At 37.4% G+C, this 27,822-nt stretch overlaps 1 protein-coding gene across 1 annotated transcript in view; it reads right to left on the reverse strand.

The window, feature by feature from the left end:
* znf281a (zinc finger protein 281a) overlaps positions 1–27,822 on the reverse strand; it is a 149,407-nt gene that overhangs the window by 121,252 nt on the left and 333 nt on the right. Inside the window, 1 exon segment of the mRNA XM_036213159.1 lies at positions 23,635–23,790. The gene's annotated coding sequence lies outside the window, so the exon portion shown is untranslated.

Consider the following 27,822-nt stretch of genomic DNA (forward strand, 5'->3'; position numbering starts at 1 on the left):
GATTATATATTGGTTATTGGTTTACTGAAATAATGTTTTCTGTTGTGTCCTTTTGTCATCATTCGGGGCCTCCGTCCCCCTCGCTCTTAGTCTGGGCTCCTACAATCAGCCGCTCCGTAAGAAGAGGAAGCGCGGCTCTTCCGGGGCTTTCTCCCGTGTTATTTAACACGAAAGTTTATCGCAATAGTCTCATTTCACTATCGAAAAAAAGTAATATCGCAATAACGATAATTATCGTTTTATCGCCCAGCCCTAATGGTAAAGGAAATGTTGCTGGTTTTTACCTCAGTTTTTAGTGAAATTCTTAAATTTGTCCTTCAGTTCCACTTTATTTGTTTCCGTTTTTGTTAATATAGGCATAAATCATCTTCTCTATTAAAATTTTAAATAGGACAGAAAGTTTAATCATCTCTAAACGATTCTGCATAAACTGAACAAAACTTTTCCTTCCTCATCAAACTTCTCCAACACATCTGGTATTTTAAAACTTTTTTAAGCCACTTTTCATTGGTTTGACACACTTTGTGTCACACATCTGCAGATGCATCATGACCGCGAGTTGCAAGTAGGAGGTGTTTGCAGTGCCAGCCCCTGCTGGAGAAGTTGTGTAATTTAAACTTACAATATAGACAAACCATTTTATTTTGCGACTACAGTCTAATCTAGGCTCACCTATAAACTGTTAATTAATTTTAATCTTTTTAATCACAAAACATTTTATAAAAAAAGTAACCACAATTTTTTTTTTTTTACATATTTTATATTTTAAGAGTGAAGCTAAAAACATACATCCTTTAACCCTTTAATACCAGTGATGCTTTAAGACAAAATCTTTAACATACTGTAACTTTTCAACCGTTAACACATCAACGTGATTCCAGCACATTCTAAAGGAGAAAAGCGGCTTACATTACAGTAAATCAAAGAACATAAACATGGCGCTCCTGTGTTTAAGGGTTAACATCGTTTGCAGAGCAGCCACAAATAGTCTGTCAGGATTTTTGTGTTTCTCTGCTTTTGCTTGGATAAATGATATGAAAGAGACGAGACATATGGAGATCAAGGCTGACAACTCCAAATCTAAACAGCTCACAGCAGCAGGAATCTAGAATTATCTTAGGTAAAGACTTCCTAACATTATGCTGTCACATAAACGGTGTGAGCGTTACGTTTGTTAAAAACACATCGTCTGTGTGACATGAGGCATGAATGTCCAGCCTTTCTCATAACTCTGGCTCACTCTCTCGGAATAAAACCAGATCATTTCTCTACGGAATTCTGATTCTTTCCAAGACCTCATCCAAATCCCAAAAAGTAGCAGCAGCGTCCCACAGAGTGTCATTTGTGCTTCAGCAGGACAGAATGAGTTTATAATCTTTTCTCCCTGCAGGAGTCACGGCAGAAAGACTCTGCAGAAGCTTTCAGGAAAGACTGAAGCCACTGCACAACGAAAGCGTTCTGCTAAAATGCTGTTCAGAAGTCTGTTTACTCACATGTTCTCCTCTTATAAAACATCTTTTTTAACTTAAAGAAGTGTTTCAGAGTATCTGAACGTAACCTGAAGGTCACTTTGAAATCCACAGTAAGCAGACTCCAGGAGAGGAGGCGGAGCTTTGATAACAGCAGAGAAACAAAGAAAAAAGATTTAGCATCTTCATAAAAACAGCTTTTGTCTTTAGAGATGTGTGTTTTTACACTTGCAGGAGATTTTGTTTGAAACTTCAAGTTTACTTTTGGAGAGTTTGCCCCTTTTCAGGTTTATATTTGCTCATCTTCTGTTGTCATTTAAATCCTGAGGTGACTTTTATTAACAACTAACATCTGTGTTTCTTTATAAATGACCTGTGCAAAGAGAGTTTTCTCACTGAAATCTTTCTCAACAAGATAAAGGTCAAAATTGATAAACCCTTTGCACTCTCAGCTACGGTGGCCTTGAAGTGCAAAGCACAAAAATTCTCAAAACACAAAAACAGTTTTAAAAATCAAAACGACAATTTAAAAAAAAAGCTAAACAAGTGAAAAGCATTGAATTTCAGAAACCCAAAAAATATTCTGGAAAAAATAAAAACAAAAAGAAACTAAATAAAATTAATATCCAGAATCTAATATTCAATTATTAAAAAAAATAGAATATAGCAAAAAGGTAGGTATTATGGGACGTCACTGATTGCATAATGCTGATTTTTAACCTTTTTAACCAGAAGTTATTTAGCATGAACATTTAAGAACCACACCAAGGAAAACTGTTTTTGATGTTTTTAACATCTTGTTGTAGCATTTTTCTAATGATGGATGACATATGTAAAACAAATCCCAGCTGACAAACGATTCTATAATTGACTCTACTGAGAGTAAAATACATTAAATTATTTAAATTATCATTACTATTTTTACTTTTTTTTTACTGACTTTTTGGTGTTCCTGCTGGTTTATACTGTATGAATGAGCCACCAGACATGGAATTTCTCTCTGCAGAGATGAATAAAGTGTCTTCTTTTGTTATTTTTTTTCTAAAAGACCACTGAAAAACACTTTTAGAATAGATCAAAATATGATCCTTGTGTCTTTTTAAACCACAAACACGAATGTTAAAGGTGATTTAAGCATAGAACAGGTTATCCTAAACTACAGTCACTGTAAGTTTGGTGATTTTTTAATCTTTCGTTGTCCCACTTCTTCAAAACATCATCCAATCAGTGATGTCCCATAACACCCACTTTTTCCGGTTTCTTCTTTTATTTATTTATTTTTTTATTTCTGAAATTTATTTTCTGTATTTTTTTCCATTGTTGTTGTGATCCGTACCATGTCGTTTTTGTGCTGATTGATGGGTTGATGTGATTTGCACTTCAGGGTCACCGTACTCCTCTGAGAGCAGCAGAAGTCAACTGACATCTTAGTCGACCCAAACTGGAAAAATGCTGCAGATTTTGTTGGAATCCTTCTTCTCAGTTGGTTTTCTTTCGGGAGCTGTCCAAACTTTTTCTCTCCACTTCCCCTGAGCTTCAGGGCTCAGCTTGCAAGAACAAGCAGCTGTCAGGAAGGCAGTCCCCAGAGAAACCGCCTCCTCAGTGGAGCCGTCCCCCCTCCTGGGTGCACAGTCAGTCCGCGCATGTAAACAAAACAAAGAACGGCACGCACACCTAGAAGTGCCTGCATTACCATTTACAACTTTACATTAGAAAACTAGTTTTGGCGGTATAAAAACCCTGTAAATCCAGACATCTACAGTCGTAGGGAGAGGATTCCGGTCAACCGACACACAGGTTGGACTCGTCTCTGCTCCGCTGCACACCTGAGTCTCTCACCTGCACGCTCCGGTGCAGCAGAGGAACTTCCAGGAAAAAAGGTCTAGCAACATCCTCCCTCCAGGGGTCAACACAGGCCTCATCTCCCTTTTATTCTCTGAAACACCGACCACTGCTGAACAATAAACACCGCAACCGTCATGTGAGCTTGGACGGGGAGACACCTGGAGGCTTCCACTCGAGTGTATTAAAGTCAGAACAACAGCCAGCAAGATGATGCAAGCAAAGCAGAGAAAGATCTCTGGTGATCCGAACAGACCATAGCAGAGGTAAAGGACATTAGAATGAAGATCACAAGACTTGATACATTCTTGTTGGGTTCTTCAAGTGTGTTTCACTGAAGCTACATTCACAAACTCCACTTCGTTTCTGGTTATGCACAAAACGTACAGCGACTGAACGTGTCACTGTGGCTTCCTGATCGTCTGACGCCATTTTGACCCAACGACAGCGATTGGTCCAAGTTGGTCTGGGTCATGTTTTTAGAGGAACTACAGCTGCCAATCATGAGTGAGCTTGTTTGAAGGCCACACCCCTTCCACTGAAAGTGGCTCGGAATAAGCTGTCAATCAAACGTTCAAGGTGGGGCTTTTGCTGAGGCGCCTGATTGGTCAATTTATAACTTAAATAATTTGCGATGAAGAAAAAAGTATCTTTAGAAAAATTAGGATTAGAAAGAAGATAACAAGAAGAAAATATCAAAGCCAGACAAAAAATGACTTAGAAATAACTTTCTATTTATCAATAGATGTCAATCGGATTTTGACTTCTTGGAACCAGCAGGTACTTCCTGTTTAAAACAACAGGGGAAGGGGCTGAGATGTCCAGTAAATATACAGTCAATGGTAGAGTCCTTTTCAATTTCAGGAAGTGCCAACTGTTTGGAACTCGATAATGAAGGAAAAACTAATAAGGGTGGTTTGTGTCTGGACATCAAGTCTTTGTCTATCGGAATAGAGATGTGACAGAAAAAGCCTGGAGCAAGAACTTTTCACACAAAGCCTCTTTCAACTGTGAGTATATGTGCTAGTATCGGACAGCACCAGTCCAGTGTGAATGAATATCATACACTAAAGGTGTGTTCAAGAACCTGGATGAGCGTGTTCTTGAACTCCGTAGCATAAACATTTACCATCAGCATCAAAAGCATCAGAAATACAACACAGAGGCTTTTCTGTTCCTGTGATGTCTCTATGTGGCTCCCTGAGATCCCTTTGAAGTCAGAGCTTTATGCATTTTTCAGCTACGTTTGAGTGAATGAGTTTAGTTCTTACAAATAAGAACAAAATAAAAGAAGAAGGGTTGATGTTGTGTATTGACTCGTGTGCCACTGATCATTAATCAGACGAATGGCTGCCTTTCAGGCAAATTTAAAGCAGTCAGAGTTTTTCAGGCTAAAATCAATATTACTAATACTCTGCAAACACTTGAATCCTATGTGATTCTTTCATTATGTTAAACCAACCTTAAGAAAGTTAACAATGAAAAGGATTCAACAAACTGCCTCCGTAGAGAGGGAAGAACCATGTAGTGTTAAAGCCAGCCTCTGTAGACGTGTTTTATATGTTGTCATTTATATAATATGTCACTTCTGTGTGCTCATGAAGACTTCATCTTTTTTTACTGTAACTGTAAGATCTGACAGCATCGAGATACCTGTGCAGATGAAAAGCCAAAACACAGCAAGCATTCTTTCCGTTCTGTCAAGATTCCAGGTAATTTTGAGTCTTTCCAAAGTATGTTTGCAGAAACAACTCTGTTCCAAAAATGATTTAAAAAAATCCATCTGTCACCATGTTTCTATTAATATTTGACCCTAAAAGCATTTGTCAGTCAGAAATTCGGACCCAACTACCCTCATAACTGAACACCCAAGTGGTAGAGCAGGCAGTAGTACAGATCTGGCAGAGTTCACTTGTCCTTGAAGTACACCTCCTTTAGTAGCTGGAACAGCTCTGGTGCCGTCCCCAGGTGGTGGCTGCTGGTCCATCTTGCTCAGAAGAACCACTGCACCAGGAACAGGAAAGTCCTCCTGTAAGCAGGCCCGGCTCTGGGCTGCATGGCGCCCTTGGCGAAAAACAAACTTGGCGGCCCCTATAAGGTCTGACATTGTCAGAACTGGGACTCGAACTGGGTAACTGAATGCACCACTGCACAGACAACAATCTGGTGGAAAGTCTGGGATTTCAACTGTTAAAAGTGTTGGGAAAATGAAAAAATGCACAATAGATCACTAGTCAAGTTCGTCTTTTTCAACCAAAAGTAAGAATTTCCAGTGGTGCTGTTGGCACAGCCAAAGTGGTGGTCTGCAAGTAGGCCCCTTTAAGCCTCGTTTCCACCGAGCGGTCCTGTCCTGTTTAAAATGGACTAGGCATTTCAGGTGAGCATCATCCTATATACAAATGTAAATATATACAAATTTAATGTGGTTTGAGAGAAGAATGTGAGCGGCGAAGACGAATAAATCCGCTTTCTTGGCACTTTCTTTGTCGTAATGACCTTCCTCCAATCAACAAGCTTCAATAGTAGTTCCATGCTTACCGGTCTTTTCCATTTTTCTACGGACCTGCAACCAACAGTGGCCCAAAAATACTATGGTTTGGACCAGCTTATAATGGGTCCATTTTATAGTGGAAATGCCCAAAATACTGGACTGGACCGGACGGCTCAGTGGAAACAAGGCTTTAGTGTTGAGGATTCTTTGTTCACGTTGTGCCAAACAAAAGGTCAAAAGTCAACAGCAGCATAAGCTGCTTGGCGATGGCACCAAACGGCCACTAGAGGCACTATCCACATATTTGGATTTGCACTTCATCACACAAATACATGTTCCATTAGCTAAAACGTTAACAATTCAGTTAAGAAATAAAATGTTCTCATCGAACTACTATAACTCTTTTGCTACGTTCACACTGGGCTCGGAAACGTACGTTTGAGCAATTACTTTCAATGAAAAGTTCATGTAAACTCACACGTATGCTTCTCGGGCGTCTGCATTCAAAACTCTCACATTAGCGCATTGCTACTCAAGTTTTAAGTGAGTTTCAGGTTTTAAGTACAAAACTTTTAAGTACAACTGAAAGCTAAACCAGCTAGACCACTAAGAGACTCAGATTTAGTAATGGCGCACGGATGGCTTACATTTCAAAACACAGACGTGCTAACGGGTTGAAAAATCGATCATGAGGGAGAAATTAATAGTTGCAGTCTGTGACACCAAGTCTTTCATATTTAGGAATAGAGCTGTGAAAGAAAAAGTCTGGCGCAATGTCAACATTTCACACCAAGCCTTTTTCAATTGTCAGTACAATTCAGTAAGTTCTTGAACTTGTCACATATTCCTGGTGTGTTTTTAGCAGACAAGACAAGACACTTCATTAATCCCAGAGGGAAATGAATGAGGTGTCGGACAACACATCCAAAGACAAGTTTCCTACAGGAAAACGTTTACACAATTTTTGTAACTGTTGCACAACGGTGCAAATCTGCTTTTCTCTGCTCCAGAATCCACTGAATTTAGGTCATTTGCGTAAATGGTTCAAGAGTTACAATAATTCAAAGAAAGTCAATACTGGAGCCAAGTCTGCAGAGTTAAAGAGCTAATAAACTTTCCAACTTTTCAAGTGCATTTATTTTGCAAGTAAAATGAGTTAGTTAGGTGAGCTTTTATTCCAGCCAAATGAAATCAAATCGAGTTTGGTTATGAGGAGTTATGTTCTTAAAGGAAAAAAATGCTCCGGCACCCCCGCGACCCCAAAAAGAACAAAGCAGCCAAGAAAATGTTCTAAAAATAACCCGTGATAGGTCAAATCCGCAAAGTAGGATGTTGTCCTAGCCATGTTTACATTTAAAATGGGGTCATCTGGATCCCACAAAAACTTTTTTATCTTTACTGGTGGCAGACATAAAATCCTGTCCACCTTTGTCCAGCTTTGTCATGGGAGGGATCACACTTCCATGTAAGGGTGGGGTCATCTGGACCCTATAAGATAGCACGAGGGCTAAGATTGTAAAACTCCTCACTAAACACTCTTTTCACACTTTATCTTGTTCGAACACTCCTGGAAAAATAAGTCTGGTGAAATAGAATAAAAGCAAAGATCTGCTTGTGATCTGAGATTTATGTCAATTTGGAAAGTTAAGCACATTCTGTACAGAATGAGACTGATTGACAGGGTAAACAACCAATCAGGACACAGAGCACAGTGCAAAAATTAACATGCCAAAGTCAATTCACCCATAGTTTGATGAACCCACTCTGGCACAGTGAACACTGGCACAAGTAGAAAACCGTCAATTATGTACAAGAAATGCATTTTTGTGTTAAAATGTAAAAAAAAAAAAACACACATTAAAGATCTAATGAGGGGTTTGACATTTTAAATTAATTACTGTGTATCTCATCTCTTAGGTAACTCAACTGTATTTGACAGGAATCTTTGGAAGCTATTAAATCTAGGATAAATCATCCAATTGGTATTAGACACATGGTTTGATCTTATAAATGCGAGTATGTAAATCTGTCTCTGCAGCATCTCACCACACACAGAGATGTGAATTACAGCTGACACATGAGCGGCGCGGTAAGAGCTCTGATAATTGACATGAACAAGTTTGTGAACGCAATGGAATCACGGGGGTTTGTAGGTAAGCGTGGAGTCAGTCTCCTCCCTCAGAGAAAACCTGCCTCCTGCCACTCTGTCACATACAGTTGCATTCACCGTCTCTCCCAAAAAGTCACTCAATCATCCAGATTTTTTGCTCCCTTCTATAAATATAAATTGTGCTCCTACTGATTTCCCCACAGAGTTCACAGAGAGACGAGCAGTCAGCAAGTTCCTAAGAAACAAATTCACTAACCAGAAGCAATTTGGTCCCTAATTTAGCTCATTTTATAGGAAAGCTCACAGGACTGGACACATCTGATGTACAATGAGACGAGCCACACTGCTGCTGAACAAGGTCAGATTTAGTCTATTATCATCTTTTCTGGGAAGGATGAATAAAACATTTCATATTTGGAAACATCCAAGGCCCCAAACAGGGAAGGGTATTAGTCAGTGTCAAGCTGAGGACAAGAAAACATCGTGTTCTACTCTCATTTTAACTCTTTCATGTGGTTAACTCTTGAACTAATCCTCCTTCAAGCAACTTTTATTTGTAAAATTAAGATCTTATGACAAAATATAGAGAAATAAAGTCCTATTGACTTTCATCCTAAACTAAAGCTGTATGCAAAGACCCTTTTTAGGAGCCTTTGTATGGAGAGAAAATAGACTCATCCTGCATAAGTCTTGATTTGTAAATCATATTATAGATTTTGTGCATAAAATTTAAGAAAAAAATACAATTTACACATGCACAACTTGAAATTACAACAGCTTGAAACTGATTACACACGCAAATCTTCAATAATTATGCATGAATCGCTTGTTACGCACACACAAAACCGCATTTACACATAAATCTGATGTGAGACTCTTTTTACAAGATTCATGATGCGTTTGAATAGAATGCCGGGTCATAGAGTTATGCACAAAATCTATTACATGATTTATAAATCAAGAATAACACACGAACAAATTGGGGTGAGACTATTTTTACTCCAAACTTTTGATCTATTTTTAACATTTTTTGCCAGAATAAAATAAACAGTGTTGTTTTCTAGGACTTTGTTTCTCCAGATTATAAAATAGTTAATTACAAATTTGAATTGTGGGTGGGATCATTGGCGTGCAGCAACCCCACCCCTGATTTCCATCTGTATTGCCGAGAGCTCTCCGTTTGAGCAGAGCAGGGAGCTTGTGGGCCGACCACAACACAAGAAGGCTCTTTTTCAAGAGGCATCGAATCACAACGATTTGAATAAAAAAACACTCAGAAATGCAATTTTCTTAATATGACTTTTATCATCAGAAAAATGCCCAAAATTTTTGGTTGTAAATTTTATAAATAATTGTAAATATCCTTCATTAAAACAAATTAACACTGAAATCAACTGTTGATTAAATTCTAGAAGAGGCAAATTTACAAGAAATTCACACTCAGTGACTGGAGAAACTTCCCTGCAGCAGATGTAAAAATCTAATTTCAGCACATTTGAGTGAGGTTTTCTCTGATCGTGAATGCACTGAACCAGCTTTTATAAAAGTAGTTAAACGGGGGAAGGAAAAAGAAGTCATGGCTGAAGGCAAAGACTTACCATGAGGAAAACAACTAAATTGTGGATTAACTGTTGCTGCTTCTGTGAGTTTTGGTTGCAATTAAAGCTTAAATACTGGCAACAAATTGTAAACTGAAGCAATCTTGTTTAGTGAACTGGATTAAGCAGTTCAAACAGATCAGAAAATCCTCCCTGGTTTCAGTTTGTCTAATTGCACAAACCTGTGATTTTTGAATGTTGACCAAATTTAATTGTTTTCAGATTTTTGGCGTAGAAGTGGTTGAACCTGCCTGTTTACGTCAGCTTCTATGCTACACGTTAAATTGATTTTGGACCTCAAACTCGCCTTTTCAGCACTTTACCCCAAACTTTTTTGTCAGCCTCTTTTGAAAATTCAGGCGGTAAAAGCTTCAGATCGGACGCTTTTTAAGTCATTGCAGCATCTCCAACCTTTTCATACTTTGACAACGATCTTTAAATTGACTTTCAGTGCAGCAAATCTTTATTTTTCAATTGTGTGACACCAAAGGAGGTGAGGAGGAGAGTTATTGTTCTTGTCAGGCACGTATCATCAGACCTTCCCAGGCCCTTTGAGCTTCATGAAGCAATTTAAGGTGTTTGTGAAGCCTGTTTCACAATAGAAAAAGTGTCTGTAAAGGCATCATTAAACTGACAGTCACATTACATTCTATGCTGGTGTGTTCAAGTTGTGCATATACAAATATCCACACAGTGGAAGCATATGTATGTTTGTTTAATTTCAATATATTTCATGTTTTTATTTGACAATAATGACTTTTGTTCTTTAAGGAATTTATTTTTACCTTCTGTGCGGCATTTAACCATTATGTTTATTTTACACATACATATATATATATATATATATATATATATATATATATAATGCTTTTGAACATCTTCTTGTGGCATTTTTTTATGATGGGGGACATATATTGAGAAAATTAAGATTATTCAGACCGGAAAAGTCTGTAGTTCTGGACTGAGTCTGCTTCTTCCAGATTGAGTCCTGACCCTTAAATTTGATCTCTACTCTGACTGAAGTCAAACGGACTATTCTGCTTCGGGTTGCTCCATGCCAAGAGTTCCGCCCACAATTTAGTCAAATTTCCAATGAACTATTGGCACTCTGCAGAAACTATGTCCTAGAAAATGTTAGAGGTAAAAGACCATTGGGAACGCTTTGAAAATAGAGTAAAAGAGGTTTTAAGGGTCTTTAAAATGGATCTTTAAAACTACACATTTTGAACAAAGACCATATTAGAAATAAAATATCTGCAATAACATGCTGTGCAGCAACAAGAACATTTGTCAAAGCAAGTTATTAATAATACATCATCAGGGGTTGATAGTTCAAAATCACTTAACAGATTGTTTAGTGTTAACTTTTAACTCAAGATAAAAGCGTTAATCCCATTGTAGATCATGAATAATCATCATTTTCTGCTATATTTTTAAGCAAAAACAATCAAAACAGAAGCCAAAGGACTATAGAGTTACCAGTGTCTGAACAGAAAGATTTTTATAATGTAACAAATAGTGGTTTGTAACTTATACAAGTCTAAGGCATGTTTTATGTCTATAAAATATTTAAAAATCTCCCACACTCCAGTATACAATCCCAGAATCTCTGAATCACTCCTGTTTTTTTTCACTTTCTTACACTGCCAACATTAGGAATGGTGGTCTGTTATGTAAGCCCTTTCTGATGCTCCATCTGCTCACCTCAGCTGTATGAAAATATGGATTTATTCATGCGTACGCCTTAAAGGTAGGTAAAGGAGCTCCATGTCAGTAAAAAAAAACAAAAGGATGAATATCAAAGCAGAGTTCAAGTTTTAATTTTCCGCCTCTGCTGCTCCAGCTTTTGATCAGCTTTTTCTCTCATCACTTGGTCACGCTTCAGTTCGAGCCCCAGCCTCCAGAACAGATGTGACTTATCAGAACCCGGCTACCCAGCAGCCCACCCACCTCTGTCCTCTCCCAGGAACCCCTCTGTCTTGATCTTCACTCTGAATACACCTCAGTGCTCACCATGAATCAAATCTGTGAGTGGAGAAGCAGAGATATTCCATGTTATATATTGAATGTCACTGAGAAACATTTCGATAGGCTAAAAAATTAGCAAAAAAAGGAGCTGAAATGTATTGATTTGTTTATTTTTTACACCAAAATGTTGATTACAATTCATTCAATATTAGAACAAACAGAAAATATGATGAACATCCTTTACTTGTTGTCTTTCTCCACAGATCGAACCACAATTCCTACTTTTTGATACGTTTGCTGCTACATGTATGTCTTTTAAATAGATGTATGAAAATAGAATTATATGTATTAAATCACCATTATTTCTACCTTTATTTAGGACAACAAAATAATAAAAACACAAAGATTTCGACAGAAAGAAATGGTGTTTGTAACTTTAAACAAGTTTTTTTTTTCTTTTTTGTCAACCTTCTGGTTAAGATCAGCCGTAACATAAAAGCATAAATGTCACTGTTGTTTGGGATCGTTTAACTATAGAAACCAGCCTCTAGTGGTCATCTGTTAGAACTGCAACACTTGGTATTTCCTGGTTGGGTTTAAATTATGTTAACAGCTCAGAAAAGCCACAAAAACAGTCACTCATCTGTATTCTTCTTACATGCAGTAGTTTTCTAAAACTGTGATGAATTAAAATTTAAAAAAATAATAAAAAACACACTAATTCAAGGATCACTTTCTTTATAAAAATATTTTTCAGTAAAGCGAACAAGGCATATGTTTAAAACTATTTTCTCTGCTGCCAAAATATCAACGGCTCCCGAAGGAAAATTAAGCAAAGGTGTTCATGATTTCAAGAAAAAAAATAATTATGAAAGCTGCAAGAGGATTTAGAGGGTGATGCAAGCTGTTGTAGCCTATTCTTCAGGGAAAAAAGAAAAAACTGGCTTACAGAGTTGTGAAAGTGAGCTAATTATGCTGGTAAACCAACATTAATTAATGACAACAACATTCAGCTCAGACACTTTGAATGAAAATATTCTCCGCAAAGCTGTCAGGAAACTATTCAAACTTCAGAATGTCTAAGATAGCAGAACTCCAGCTTCACCCTCAGAAAATTTCAGTTGTTAGAATTAGCTAGAATAAAATATACTGGCAGTGAAGAAAATACATAAAAATCTGAATAAAATGCAAACGCATTGTGAATAAAGTTGCACTCATCCCAGACGCTTTGTGACTTTTTAAAATTATAAAACTGATGTTATGGAATTTCCAAGCGGTGGCAGCTACACGCTTACGAAGATGACCGGCGACTATTGATGACATCATCAAGTGGTTGTAACATCCAAATTTGAAGACACCATTTTTCCATAATTTTCCATTTGGAGGGCTTGCCTCAAATGTACAACTTTAATCCTGAAAGTTTTCAATTTATAACTCGTGAAACTATGTATCTAAAACTACATAACTTCTGTGAGGTTAGGCCCTGCTAACCTCTGCGTGTTCGTTGAGGTTAGCAAATACCTTAACACCTTGTATGGTCATCTTCTCCAAATCTAGAGCTTCAGTGGTCAGTGCCTCTGGCCCCGCTCCCACCAATAAGGTAATGTATGGCTTTGTTTTTCAGTGAAAAAGTACTGATTAGGTCCTTAAAACTTCCTCTGACTGGTTTTAACTGGTCTGGAGCTCCATGTGGTTAATGCAACAATGCATTCATCAATTTGATAATGACAAAGTATAAAAGTGTAATCGAAAAATTTTAAAAACCTTCATGGAACATAGCATAAGACTATAAAACGCCTCAATTTAATAAAGAATTTAACATAATTAGGGCTGTGAACATTTACTCACACGATTAATCAAAAAAGAATTTATGCATTAATATTTTTTAAAGCAAATGAATCGAAGAAACAGGCTTCAATGGCGTACGTTAAAAGATTTTGTTGGGTATTATTATATTATTATTTATCTAGTAAAAGATTGTGATTAACCTTGATTAATCCCTGCAAAAAAGTGTGATTAATCAGATTTTTTTTTAATCGGATGATGAGAGTTATTGATAATAAATATTCTAAATGTAAAGTTTTATCTGTGCTTTCATATTGTGATTATTCGCAGATAGTAAGTTGACAGCAAATACTGAGACTAAAACAAAAATATGATAACGATTACTCGTGTTTAAGTAATTAATCGCACAACTGGAAAAAAGATTTTTTTTATCACGACCCTAAACATAAATAAATAAATTAAAAACTTTAATATAAAAACTCAAGTTTACTCTCTTAGATATTAACCATTTCCCTCATAATTGTACAACTTTTTTCTCATAATTTTATGACGTTTTATTCCCGTAAGTGTATTTTTTTATGGTGGACCCAATACTCCATCATAAGTATGCACCTTGTTCCCAGACTAAACTCTGCATACCACAGTATTTAAAACTATAAATGGTATTTATAATATCTGTTTTCACAGACATCTGCAGCCTTTAATCTTTTAAACGATTGAACATTAAGTTTTCCCTTGTTGCATTAAATCCCTGCATCACTTTCAGATAATGTGTGACATTTAATTTAAAATCAAACTTTACCTGACATGTAAGCGCTCTAAGCTTAAAAGATCAGCAGCTTGCAGCAGAAACATTGGCTGCCTCTTCTCTTTAACTCATGCTCTGTTGGTTCCTTTGGAGCTGAAGGTTGTGCTGCATTCACTTACGCTCAGAAATCAACATTTTGGTTGAATCAAAGGTACATTTTAACTTTACAGAAAAATGCGCTCAAAAATTAATTTAAGTATGTTATTATTATTTATTGACAGCAACAAAACGATAAAGTGAAATTGTATCTTGATACCAAAAGCAGCTTCTCCCTGTAAATACATGTGCACCTTCCTGTCTTATTTCCCCTGAGGAAGTCTGCGTTAGCTTTGAGAGAACAATATGCACAGTCCTATTTCCAGATGAGAGAAGTCATTACTGTCCTCTGTTCTGACATAAGCCTCTTGTGTAATAAGTTGAAGTCAAGAGGGGCTTTTTTATTCAGCTGAGTCACACGGATGAAAACACTAGTCCATTGGAGGCAGCAGCGGCTCTTCAGAGATAATACTGACACGTTTGTGACCTAAACGAACACACGTGCATGGATATAAGATGTCAACAAATTCGACATCCTTCATAGCCCAGATGAACAATAAAAAGCGACAAAAGCTTGCAAATGTACCAAACTGCGTGGGCTTTGGGCCCGAGCGGTGTCAGAACTCTTCACCGCTTCGTCGTGGGCGAGGAGCAGCGGTGATGCAAGCTTCAAAAAGCCTGCAGCGCTGGAGCGCCTCACGTCCCGGCACAGCCGAGGCTTTCCTTCTGTTCCAGCAGTGAAAACAACCTGACCCAGAATTCACTGTGGGGGAACCGCAAGCACAGACTGCAAGGATCACCTCCGGTTCAGTCTCCACTCACATGTGGGAATGAGATCCTCACTACTGCAGCAGCAGCAGCTGATTGAACGCACGGTTTCAGGTTGGTGCGGGTCACAAACAAAATTCAGGCTGCAAGATGATCAAAATGTGTTTTCTGAGTCATAAATGCTCCTGTCATTCACTCTCCTCTCCTCCTGACCCACGGTTCAGCATCAATTTCTATGAGCAGTAATTAAGTGAAAACTATTCCTTCCTGGCTCATCTAATGTTCCTGTTTATCTCCCAGAAAACTCTTCATGGTCAAAATGCTCTGCTGCTGATATAAATCAAAGAACAAAATGTGCAATTTCATTTACTAAGAAATTCAAAATGGCCTGCGGTTAAGCCATTTGCACAAATGTGTTTATGACTGATTTGTAAGAAGTTGGAAAAGCACTAAGTAAGAAGTCACCTAATAGAGAGAATAAAAATTAAGCTGTGGAGTTTTTTTCCTCAGAGTCCAAAACCAGTTATTAATGTTTTTCCTTAAACACCCACTCCACTGAAAATGTTATTTTTTGGTGTTTTCAGCATGTTCTTGTGGCATTTTTCTGATGAAGGAAGACATATATATAAAGAAAATTAAGCTGAAAATTGCATTTTGCTGTACAGTGTTCCCTCCTTTTTTGTGGGGGTTAGGAACCAGAGACATCTGCGAACACGAAGGAATCCCCCACCCCCGCGGCCACTGCTCCTGCAACAGGGGAAGGCAGTATGGCAAGCCAAAAGCATCAAAAATCGCCAGGAAAAGCGACCAGGGCAGGGCCTACCCTGCACATGTACTACGGGTAGTAATAACTAAGTTATTTGAAATATTCCCACAGTTAGTTTCAAAACTACAATCAATACAAAAAATAATGAGAGCTTAATTTTAACTTTTTTATTTAGGATTTAATTTGGACATTGGGGGAGTGAAGGTGGGAGCAATGGAAAAATTGCATATTAAACATTCTTTTCTCTCAGTTTTTGTATAAGACACGTAAATGTTATCAGAAACTACATGTTTTTACATTTTTGTTTATGTTCAAGGATGTGTGAGTGAATATTTATGCTATCAAGTACTTTATATATATTAGGCTTTCATCTTCTTTTTCTTTCAGTTTTTTTTTTTGTTTTTTTACATTTCACTGATCCAAAAAATTATCCGAACTGTGAATTTTGTGATCCATTACACCCCTACTTTCTCTGGATGATTCTTCAGCAGATCCGGATTTTTTTTGGCCATTTCTTAGTCAGCTGATACCATTTCTCCATGCAAGGGGGGTAGCCGATGGTCCTGACGTGCTCCCCTCCGGTAGCGGAGCACCTCCTTCAGATGCAAAGTACCTTGAGCTGTCAGAGTTTTGTAACCAACCGGAAGAGCCACATTGCTGAAAAAAATCTGCAAACACCTGATACTGCTAATAAATGGGGGAACAGTCTTTATTTAAATTGCAAGAGCAGATAAAAAAAATGTTGGAAAAAGGTTGTAGGAGTGACAAATAACCTACAATGGCAACCCACAAGCGCCCTGCTCCTGATGCATCCACACGTAGACGACTAGATCCATGTACGTCTTCATCTTCCTCGTCTGAGCTTGTATCTAGCTTAAAACTGTAGAGCTAGGTAGCACTCATAATTGTTTACTAGTAATGTTTGATTTGGGGCTGTAAGATAGTGGGAGAGCGTATAAACACATGGATGATGGGAAGTAAAGGCAGTCTTACTCCACATCAACAGTCTTGTCCACAATTCAGAAGTGAATTTCTAATGAACTCCTGCTGCTCTGCAGAAAACGACACAAGTTTTAATTTTTTTCCCAAAAACAAAGACCACCGGGAACGATTACAAATTAGATCAAAAGATAATCAAAGTGGAACTTTAACAAACTTGGAATCATTTCAATTTTCCTTGTTTGGATTACAGAAATTTGTGAAATATTACAAAAACAGAGCACCATCTTTCCTCACTTGACTGGACTCAGGGAGACAGACTGCACTCTGGATGGTCTGGTAAGGCTTTTTTATTTCCCCATGTTTGCAAAAGGTCCTGCTCATGTAAACGTAGACAAATGTTCTGTACGAGAGCAACTGCAGCCCTGCAGCGTCCCCACATGTCAAACTAATGAATTTTTAAAGAGAGCATCAATCAAAGTGCAGGTCAGATCAATAGAGCGTGGAGTGAATTTCATGGAGCTGTGGTGGGAGGTTGTGGAACAAATGTTGCCTCCTCACAGGTGTCCTGTCAGGCTAAACAGAGAAATTAGACAGGTAGTCGACTATTTTTTCTGATCCCTGCACTGCCTAATGTGGCCTGTGACATCAGTCAGTATCAATTTGTAGCCTTTTATCCAATTAGTGGCATCATTCTGGACACTAAGCACCATCGGATGACAGGACCTGTCAATCAGTGACACTTCACAGCAGCAAAGCATCAGTTATCCTGTGATGTGACATGTGTCAGCCCTCTAACATGCTGTCAGCACAGCCCTTTCCCTCATGGAAGGGCTGCAATTTTTGCTTAACATTTACAGAAATACCTGTGATATTAAGATCAAAACCCAATCCAAAGAGATTTCTGAAACCTATTGTTTTTGTATTTATTTAATCCTAACACCATAAAAATACAAAAATATATAATAAAATCAAATGATGCTTTTCAATCAATAAAAAAAGACTATCAAATAATACTTTTTAAAATGGAATAGAATAAACAATTAATCCCACTAAAGGGGAAATTTCCTCATTACCAAGAACAGATGGATAATAAAAAAGTGATAATTATTGTCCAGTGTCTTTGAGGCATTGTAGAGTCTAATGCTACATTGATACTACCAACTCCATTGAAAAGTCTATGGAAACAAGCGTAAATGTAGGTTTCAGGATTCCTCATTCAAAAATTTAATGTTCACGCATATTTATGCAAGTTTTATGTTTAAAATGCACCACCATTAAAAGTTAAACCAGGTCGAACTTTGACCAGTTAGAGACGTATGGATTTGGTTAATTTGGTGAACCTAGACATGCCAACAAGTCTGACGACATCTATGTTTGTACTTCAAATAAAGATAAACCAAAGGCACTCTCCTTCTACGGAAAGCCATAAGGGCTAAAATCAACACCCTCTGTACGGCAAGTATGCGACAAAAACATGTCGAGAAAGTGCTCAGAAAGTGCACATTTATCAGGATTTTGGCCCTCGTGGCTTTCCATATCCGCCACTGCAAGGACACAAGCGATAAACTGAACCATCGCTTTGACATTTCACATTCAACTGTAAGTGGCAGACGTGCTAGTAAACATAAGAAAAAAGAAGCCCCCCACGAGTGAACACCATGGGCTGAACGTCAGTTTACGAACACCCATCAAATCCTCAGTGCGTTTGTAGATTAATAGATGACAAGAAGAAAGATCTATGAAGACTCTTCAGTGCATCCATGCAGAGACGATGATGAGGAGGATGACAATGATTGTTTCTACTGGATTCCAGTTTCTGTTGCATCCTTCACTCACTCACTCACTACGGTTACAGTCTCCAGGGGACATCCCAGAATGGAGCCGGATCTCGGCACCAGTTTGTCAGTCCTCTTCCTGTTTCTATCAGTGCACCCCCTGTTTCAACATTTAGTTTAATCGACAGTTTAGATGCTCAGTTGTTATTTTTAGTGCTCTCCTTCAAAGAAATACACAAATAATTGTCTAATTTTGAAAATAACTGTAAAAACTTGTGTTTTGCTGTGCGGTTTTGGACTCGATTGGTGAAACATGACCAACTACAAAGACATCACCGCATGAAGAAAATACTCAATATTTTAAGCCTAATTTCATTTCAATGTAACATAATAGTTCAAGATTTTCATCCTTTATGAAAGAAATATTTGTCTCCAACATGAAACTTTACTTCAGTCACACTGGTCTGAGAATCTCCTGCAGCAGGAGGTTGTGTTGAGTCTAATTTACCCGTCTCTGGAGGATGTCCAAGCTTTAGTCTCCCAGAGACAGCAGATCGATCCGTTTACCTGCCACAGACAAGAGGGTCAGCTCTATTACCTCTTTTCTTCTCCTGGCTTTTGGGAACCGAAATTACTTAAAGACTAGAAGCAGAATCTGAGGAAGAGGCAATTTTCAGGCTTCATGGTTCGCTGATAAGAAATCAGGATGGAAGTAATCCCTCCCATCAAATTTGATTAAATTAGGATGGGAGGTAAATGTTGGGTGTAAAACAGATTGAAATGACCAGAAACCATAATGAATGTTGAAACAAAAAGGAAATGAGGAAGAAGAGAAGAAAAGGAGCTTGTCAACAGCTACAACACACTAAAGTAGGAAGGAAGTAAAGCACATCATCAAAAATTTGCTAATTAGAAAGAAACCATAACCAGATGTGGTTTTTATGTAACAAAAATTACTTCATCCTTTATGTTTCCTCTTTCATGTGAAGTCGAAGGAAACAAAGGAGAGGAGTGAAGCACATGGAGGGTTCAAGAGCCTCAAGCTCTTTGATACCGAACAAAGGGTCACTTCCAGGGTGACTTGACGCTAATTTTCTCTGCCTTCAACTGAAAAAAAGCTTCAACCTGAACTTGACAAAAACATTAGCAGCTTTATTACACTGTTAATGCAACAGCAATATTTTTAGAGCCCAAAAAAATCATGATTAATCAAACTGATCAAAATTCTAAGATGTTTTTCATAAAATATGATATATATATGAATATATGAAAAGACAGATGCTAAAAAATAATTCCTAAAAGAAGAAAAAATGTTAACGTGTAAACCAAAGATATCAAAAATTTAAGCAAGCAGCGTTTTAAGGCCTCTAACCCTGCATGTGACAAATTCATTAAAAAAAATCCACTTTTTTCAAAATACCTGCTTTTCTGTTGGTTTCATCTCCATAGCAACCATTTTATTTTTGAGTTGCCCGAGGATGACCAACAGATCTATGTACTTCTTAGAAGAATCGACAAAAGTAAATTTTTAGATTTCCTTGGCAACGGAGATTTTCGTTGACCATCCTGATTTAGTCATATCATATGTCACATCGTTTTGTTCAACTTGAGCCAGGGATTCAAGTATTACATTTTAACTATATCCGAGTGAAAAATGTGCAACCGACAGCAAAACATCGCTTGCAACATTAGCAACAGGCTAACAGCACTTTAGTGAGCTCACCGTGCTAACGCCGTTCGAAGTCTACAACTCCTAATCCTAACATTTGTCCCAAAGTAGCTTCCTGATGATGCTCGAGGAACTCGAGAAATAGTGGTTGGTGATTTTAAAAAGGAGCTTTGGATCCAACAATTCCTCACGACTCACTCAACTTTTGATGAGCGGTGTGATGCTGTGGGTATCTGGTTGTTGGTCACGTGCTGCTCACTCCAGCATCACATCAGCATTTATCTCCACTTCAGAGTCTAACCTGGAAGATGTTATGTTGTTACAGCGGAACATCGCATTAACTCAACACACTCATTTTCTCTGGTTCAACAAAATGCACATTATCCTCACATGCGAGAATGTTGTAGCAGCGCAACAATCCCACAGTCTGCTCCAAAAACGGAACAAATTTAACGTCTGTTTTCCTGCCAAGAGAAGGATTTCAGCTTCACTAGAGACCAGAGACGAGCGACATGAAGCGGCAGCAGCCGGGCGTCTTTGAATAAAAGTCTTCTGCACTCATTGATTCTCAAGGACGATTCTTTGTCCTTTCCCCCCGCCGAGCCCCAGCCTCTTTATCGGGGTCCACCCCATTGTGTCGCTCTCAGGAACAGAGGGCTTCACTCCGTTATATCCGCTCAGGAAAGAGAAAGCCCCGTAAGCCTGTGGAGCTGCAGGAGGCAGATACTCCTGGAGAAAAGCCAGGATTCAGGAATAACTCCAGGCTCACCTTTTCTGCTTCAAAACTTAAATGTAGCTCTGCACGAGAACACGGCGCTGGAGCTTGAAAGGATAAGTGATAGTTGGTGAGTGAAGCGATTTTTCTAAAAGGTCATGAAAGAAGAGTGAGAGTAATACTATAGGATACAGCTGGATCAAGACATGTCAAAACAGTCTCTGCCTTCTAAACTATGTGGAATTTGTATTTATCGGTTTCAATTTGATAAAAATAAAATTGATGATAATTTCTTGAAGAACAAAGCTAAGTGGGACTTTTAGCTTTTTAGCTACTATTCCTAAAACATGTTAGAATAAATGTCAGATAAACTATTAAAAAAAGGAAGTATCAAGTGCTACAAAATTATAAAACAACCCAAAATTAATGTGCAACTAGTTCAAATAAAGTATTTCTCTTGTTTTAATTTAGACTTAATCCTGTATTTAACAGCAAAAGTGCAGCAAAGTGCATTTTTTCCTTATTTAAGGGGAAAGAAAGCAACAAATAAAAAATGCTTTTTAAATAATACTTTCTTAAAGTAGAGGCTGAATAAAAGTTTAAAGTAGCAGCATCATTTGAAACTGAACAAATTACTTTCAAAGAAGCCAAAACTAAGTTTAAAATAGCAGAAGTGATTAAGATGAGACAAATTCTTTACTTGGATAACACAAGTATTCAGAAGGAATGATAATAAAGAAAATGTTTTGCTTCCAAATCCAGACAAAAAGGAAAACTAAAGAACAGAAAAAACTGTCACTGAGAAGAATGAACTCTAAGCGAAGATTCTCCTTCGTTTTACTTTTTGGTTCTTTGTCCTGCTTGTTGATGCTCATCTGACAGAGACCGTGACACACAATGGCAGCCAATGATAATGGACAGTTGATGCAGCTGTGACACTTGTCATGTTAAATTGATGTCAGAGCTGTGGCTCAAAGCTAAGATGTCTCCGTTTATTAAACGCCTGTTCCTCCTCGGGTCTCCTCCACTCTGAACAAAGACACATTTAAGAATAAAACATTGAGTTAAAAGTCATAGTTAAACATGAAAAAGGAAATAGGCCTTACAGAGCAAGTCCAGCGCATAAAAACAGAGTTTTAGTGTTTTGTGATCCTTTCTTACAGCAATTAAGATAAATGAGAAAATTGTTTTTTCTAGGTATCAAACTTATGGATTCAGATCAGCTAAAGTTGAAAATGCAGCAGAAATGTAACTTTATGACTGAAGATGAAAAATGTTACTCCTCATTTGAGATGGTTTTGATCAGTAAACTACCAAAACTTTCCTTTATATCAACTTCTATAGAGGCAGAAAGTACTCTCTTTTCATTGTGGCACACTCGAAAATATGTGAAAACTGAGACTGAAAAATAAAGAAGTAGATGAAACCGTGTCCTCGTTATGACTGCATCAGCAGAGATGCACTCTTGACTCCAGCCTCTTCCTTCAGCCGTTTAATAAGAGACTGAGAGCGGGCGTTCCTGCACATCTACACTTCATGTTCACAGCAACAAACAGAAGTTGGTGTCATGAAGGGCCACAAAGATCATAAACAAACCTCAGCATTGAAAAATCAAGGCAAACCTGTGCAAACAAGTGATAAATAAGCATTTTTTTCTCTTTGAAACAGAATCTTTTTGGCAAACTGGAAGGAAAACTATTTTAATGATCGCCATAGTGAGGACCCTATACTCCATTTAGTTTATTAAGGATGTATCCAGACTGTTGATCCGGACCGAGTCCTGAACCGTGATTTTGGTCTGTATTCAGACTACCGTCTATCAGAGATTTCTGTTTTGAACCAAAGCTTGGAAACAAATCGACTAAAGATCTCTTCAGTCACTCCCAGGAATAATGGAAACCCTAAGCTTTGGAGTCCTTGTCCGGATTGTTCACCTATTCAAACTTTGTATTTCGGTGATCAATTTTGAACCTCTGTATCAACGTCAAGTACAACCCTTTTTACAAGACGGTCACTGAGGAGGCAACAAAGACGGAACACTGATCAACGTTTGACATGCAGACTGCTGGGAAAACAGTGAGAAGCAATGATGTGTATCGCATTAGAAATGGTTTCAGTGAGTCTGATTTCATCTGAACACATTTCGATGAGTTTCCATGTCTCATTGTTGCTTTACATTTCTCTGCGGCTCATCGGTTGAATCCTCACATAATGCCCAGCTACGGTGGCCATTTTGGTCCAGTTGCTCCACTCCGAGCACAGAGTTTATTCAGACAAAGAAAAACTTGGAAACAAACCGAAACCACATCAGAAAATGGGTCAGAGAGCAGTTCCTGGTCCCACACCAAGGTTCCCCTACGTGTTTTCAGAATGGAAATTTGTTCAGAAATTTTGGGGGAAATGAGTTTTTGTTCACTTTAAGAAACCAAGTGTGTCAAGTCTGAATACAACCTTAAAGTGCATGACACATACAAAAAAAAAAATAGCACCTTTTTCTCATTTACAGATATTGTTCTAGCTAAAAGTAGCATGTATGAATAATGCCTAAAGTCCCACTTTAAACCTAGTGGGGCCCAGAGGTCTTAATTATGATAATGCAGTTTTATTTTTTTTTAAAAAGTGTCATTTTTTTAAAAATGTTAAAAAACACAATTTTCATTTGAATGAGCACACAAACAGCAGCCTTTAAATGGAGCAGATTCATTTTCTCTCTGTGACCTTCAATGCTTCATTTTTTATTTAAAAACCAAAGTGTCAGGACATGAAAAAGGATTTTTTTTTTACTGACAGCCCAAATTTTACTTTTTAAGAAAAGTACAGTCAGTCGGTTCTTGTCAACCATGCATCAATTCTTTTTTTTTTTTTGCAGAGAGAAACTTCAAAGAAACCCACCTGAGCCAGACAGACAGACACACCTAATGAAGCATCGCTGTGATTGACAGTTCGCTCCTGCACACGCCGTCTTTGGCTGAGGTACACTGCTTTCATGCTGGCTTCAGTTGGAGAGGAAGAGCAGACGGACGGCGTCGATAGAAATCCAAGGCACTCCTGTGTATGAAAGGTGGACCAAACAAAGCCAGATGTTAGTTTAACACTGACCAAGTATGCAGGATGGGAAATTAGATCTGTTGGGTTTTGTCGGCTATTTGTTTGTGACAAGAAGACGTCCTGAAAACCTTCAAAGGTTGAGAGAATCTTTATCACCAAACTGATTTTAAAGTAAATGCACCAGCGGTTTCTTTTAGCTTTAATCTTTGGACACCTCCTCCGTTCATCCATCCATTTTCCTCCACATATCACTGACAGGGTCATGAGGCCAAGACGGTGACCAAACATTCCTGTCTGCGTTTTACTTCAGCTCCATGGAGTTCTGGGACGACACAAATTCTCTTCTTAATGCTACAAATCTACGCAGTTTAAGTCAAAGGCTCCTTTTTGAACTTTGCAGCATTAGGTCTCATTCAAGATCTTCACAAGGACAACCTTATGGCAGGGGTGTCAAACTCAATCCCACATCGGGGCCAAAACTCAAAAAACACCTTAGGCCGCGGACCGAACAGGATAAACATTTATTGAACACCTTAAAACTAAATTTTTAAAACTTTAAAAACTTAATTTTTATTATAACTATGAATAAAAACAGGCAGGAATATTATTCCAGAACAAATCAACTTCAACCTTAAATTACTTTCAATATTTAACCCTCTGTAAAAATATATTTTGCCAAAATTATACAAGTTAGAAATAAGCACAAGTCAACATCTGGGCATTAATAACAAAAAAATAAAATGATCTGAAGGACCGGATATGATTATCCGGCAGGCCGTTGCGGGCCCGGGGCTTGACTTTGACACATGATGATGGGGTTGAATCAGGATCAGCTTAAAGTGAATAAAAAAAAAAAACGGAATGTCAATTTGTAAAAAAAACATTTTACAATTGAAAAAGAAGTGGAAAAATTCAAAAACAGTAATAATTCTAAAAGTACAAATTTTAACTTGACATAATAGTAAAACTAAATAACAAAAATAAAGATAAAATAAAAAATAATAATAAAACTGTAAATATAAAAACAAATATGAAAACCTTTTAAAAGTTGAAAGAAAGTTAAAATCCAAAGGAAAATTGTTTTTAATTTGAAACTTGACTTTAAACGAAAGCAAAAGCTTAATCTGTTACCAAAGTAAAAAAAAAAAAAAGTTTATTTGAAGCTGCTGGTGTTTTGTAAAAAAAAAAAAAAAAAAGGAAAAACATTGAATATTGTTCTGTTTGCTTTCAGTTCTTAGTTTACAGTTTCAATTCAAACTTTTTGCTTTTGTCCTGGGCCTAATTTTATGTGAGAGTGGAGCTAAATAAACATTACTTTTTATTTAATATTAGTATATTAATTTTATGTTTTTTATTAAATTTTCAAATTTAAATTTTTCCCCAAAATTGTCTATATTTCTTTGAAGCATGTATATATAATACACACACATTTCAAATTTACAATCTTATTTTTCAAATTTTACTTTAAAATTCCAATAAAAAATCTTTATCCATTTACAGCATTCCCTGTGGTCTTTATTAGAATACAATTTTCAGACATTTTCTAGGACATAGTTTCTGCAGAGGAATTCATCAGAAATTTGCCTTAAAGTTTTGGGCGGGACCATTGTTGTGGAGTAAGCCTTCCCTCATTTCCCGTCATCCCTCTTTTTACACTCTGCTAGCTCCTCATACTGCTAACCCAACTTTACCGGTTCAGCCAAAATGGCTAGAAATACATACAGTATTTCAGCCAGAATTCATTTCACAAATCTTAGCTTACAATGTGTGTTTTTGAGTTTAAAGCTGCTTATTTCAAATTTACAGTCTTGCTTCTCTTTCACTTAGATCCTGATTTGCCTCCATCACCATGAGTCTTCAGTTCAGATGCTAAATTTCCGGTTCCATTGTTTGGTCTGTGCTCAAAACCTCTCAGCCCAGAGAGTTTGAACAGAGATCAACGGTTAACCTCACATTTCTGCCTTTTGGTTCTGCTTTTGTTTTACTACAAAGACACCAGCACGGCCCCAATCCACCGTCATCATTTCACTGCTGTGGAACAGGGATCTATTCTGTCTCGAGGCAGTCTAACCTCAAAGAGGCCAATCCACTTTTTTATGGAAGCAAGACGTGCCAGACAGTGTTTGATTCAAAAATCCTTTTTTTTTTTTGAGTTCATAAAGGCACTTGAGGACTCACTCGGATCAGTAACACCAGGCCTGTACTTCATGACAGCTGAAGAAATTCAGATATTCATATTCATTTTAATTAAATTCTTTATACTTCAAATGCCACAAGTCTGCATCACTTTCATGCTGACTGGAAGTGTAAAGACCTGAGCAGTGCAGCATGACTGGGCATTAAAAATTAATCTGCTTCACGCTATTTTCACACATTCGAGCAAACAGCTATTAAATACACGCCACACTAATACATGAAATGTTCCTGCATTTTAATTTGCCGCCTCCTGCTTTAGAGACGCGCTGTGTTACATCAGCCACAGTTTGCTGGAATGAGGCCATCGCTAACTAAAGGTAGCAGCTTTACCCATTGAAAGCAACAGGTGAGACTGCAGAGAAAGAGGACAAATCCACCTGGAAATCAACCATTACCTGAGAGATCATAGGTAGTGTCCATTCACAGTACTGGAAGGCAGGTGTAGTGTCAGCTTTCAATTTGGGGTTTGTCATCGGTGGAGAACACCTGGTTAAGGTAACTGGTAGGTGTCTGGCAAAATAAAGCTAGACCTCGAATAAGATTCTCCTGGCCTACAGAAGATAGACGCTGAGGGGCCAGTGGCAAAAATATATATAAATGAATAGAAAAAAAATGGTTTATAGTTGTAGCTCCTGAGTAGTGCTGCCACAAACAATTATTTTAACAGTCGACTAATCACTGATTATTTTTTCAGAGTAGTCCACTAATCGGATCATGCATCTTGACCATCATTAGCTTTAAACTAAATAAAAACAATATATATTCACGCTAGCTTTATCTGCAATAATGCTAGTGTGAATGCTGTTGGCTGAATTTGGTCATTGAAGATGCCCGTGGTGATAGCTGAAAATGTTGAAGCTGATAGCTAGCTAAAATATTAGTCGAATGTCAAATTAGTCTAAAAAGTTTTAAAAAAAATAAATAAATAATAAAAAACTTAAGTTACCTAAAATAGCTAGCATGTTGCTGAAGTATGAGCTAAATTCACAAAAGCATAAAAAACAATAAAATCTTAAATTAGCCAAAATAGCTATCATGTTGCTGAAATATTAGCTAAACTCCAAAACAGTCCAAAAAAACAAAAAAAGACCTAAATTAGCCAAAATAGCTAGCATGTAGCTGAAATATTAACCAAGCTCCAAAACAGTGTAAAAACCAAAAAAAGCCTAAATTAGCCAAAATAGCTAGCATGTAGCTGAAATATTGGCTAAACCCCAAGACAGTGTAAAAACACAAAAAAAGCCTAAATTCTCCAAAATAGCTAGCATGTTGCTGAAATATTAGCTAAACTCCAAAACAGTGTAAAAACACCAAAAAAAGCCTAAATTAGCCAAAATAGCTAGCATGTAGCTGAAATATTAACCAAGCTCCAAAACAGTGTAAAAAACAAAAAAAGCCTAAATTAGCCAAAATAGCTAGCATGTAGCTGAAATATTAGCTAAACTCCAAAATAGCCAAAACTCACAAAAAACTGAATTAGTTAAAATAGCTAGCATGTAGCTGAAATATTAGTTAAACTCCAAAACGATGTAAAAAACAAACAAAAAAGCCTAAATTAGCCAAAATAGCTAGCATGCAACTGAAATATTAGCTAAACTCCACAATAGCCCAAAAAAAACATAATAAATGCCAAAATAGTCCAAAAATCTAGCAGAATGCCATTATAACTTTCAACTTTACTATATTCTGACTCCATATAATATAAAGTAACGACTAATCGACTATTAAATTAGTCGTCTACTGTAGTCAATTAGTCGACTAATCGAAACAGCCCTAATTAAAATAATCCAATTCCAATGTTTAAGAAGGCCACAAAGGTTGCAAATTAAATCAATA

The sequence above is a fragment of the Oryzias melastigma genome, linkage group LG8 (assembly GCF_002922805.2).
Source record: "Oryzias melastigma strain HK-1 linkage group LG8, ASM292280v2, whole genome shotgun sequence".
NCBI classification, from domain to species: Eukaryota; Metazoa; Chordata; class Actinopteri; order Beloniformes; family Adrianichthyidae; genus Oryzias; species Oryzias melastigma.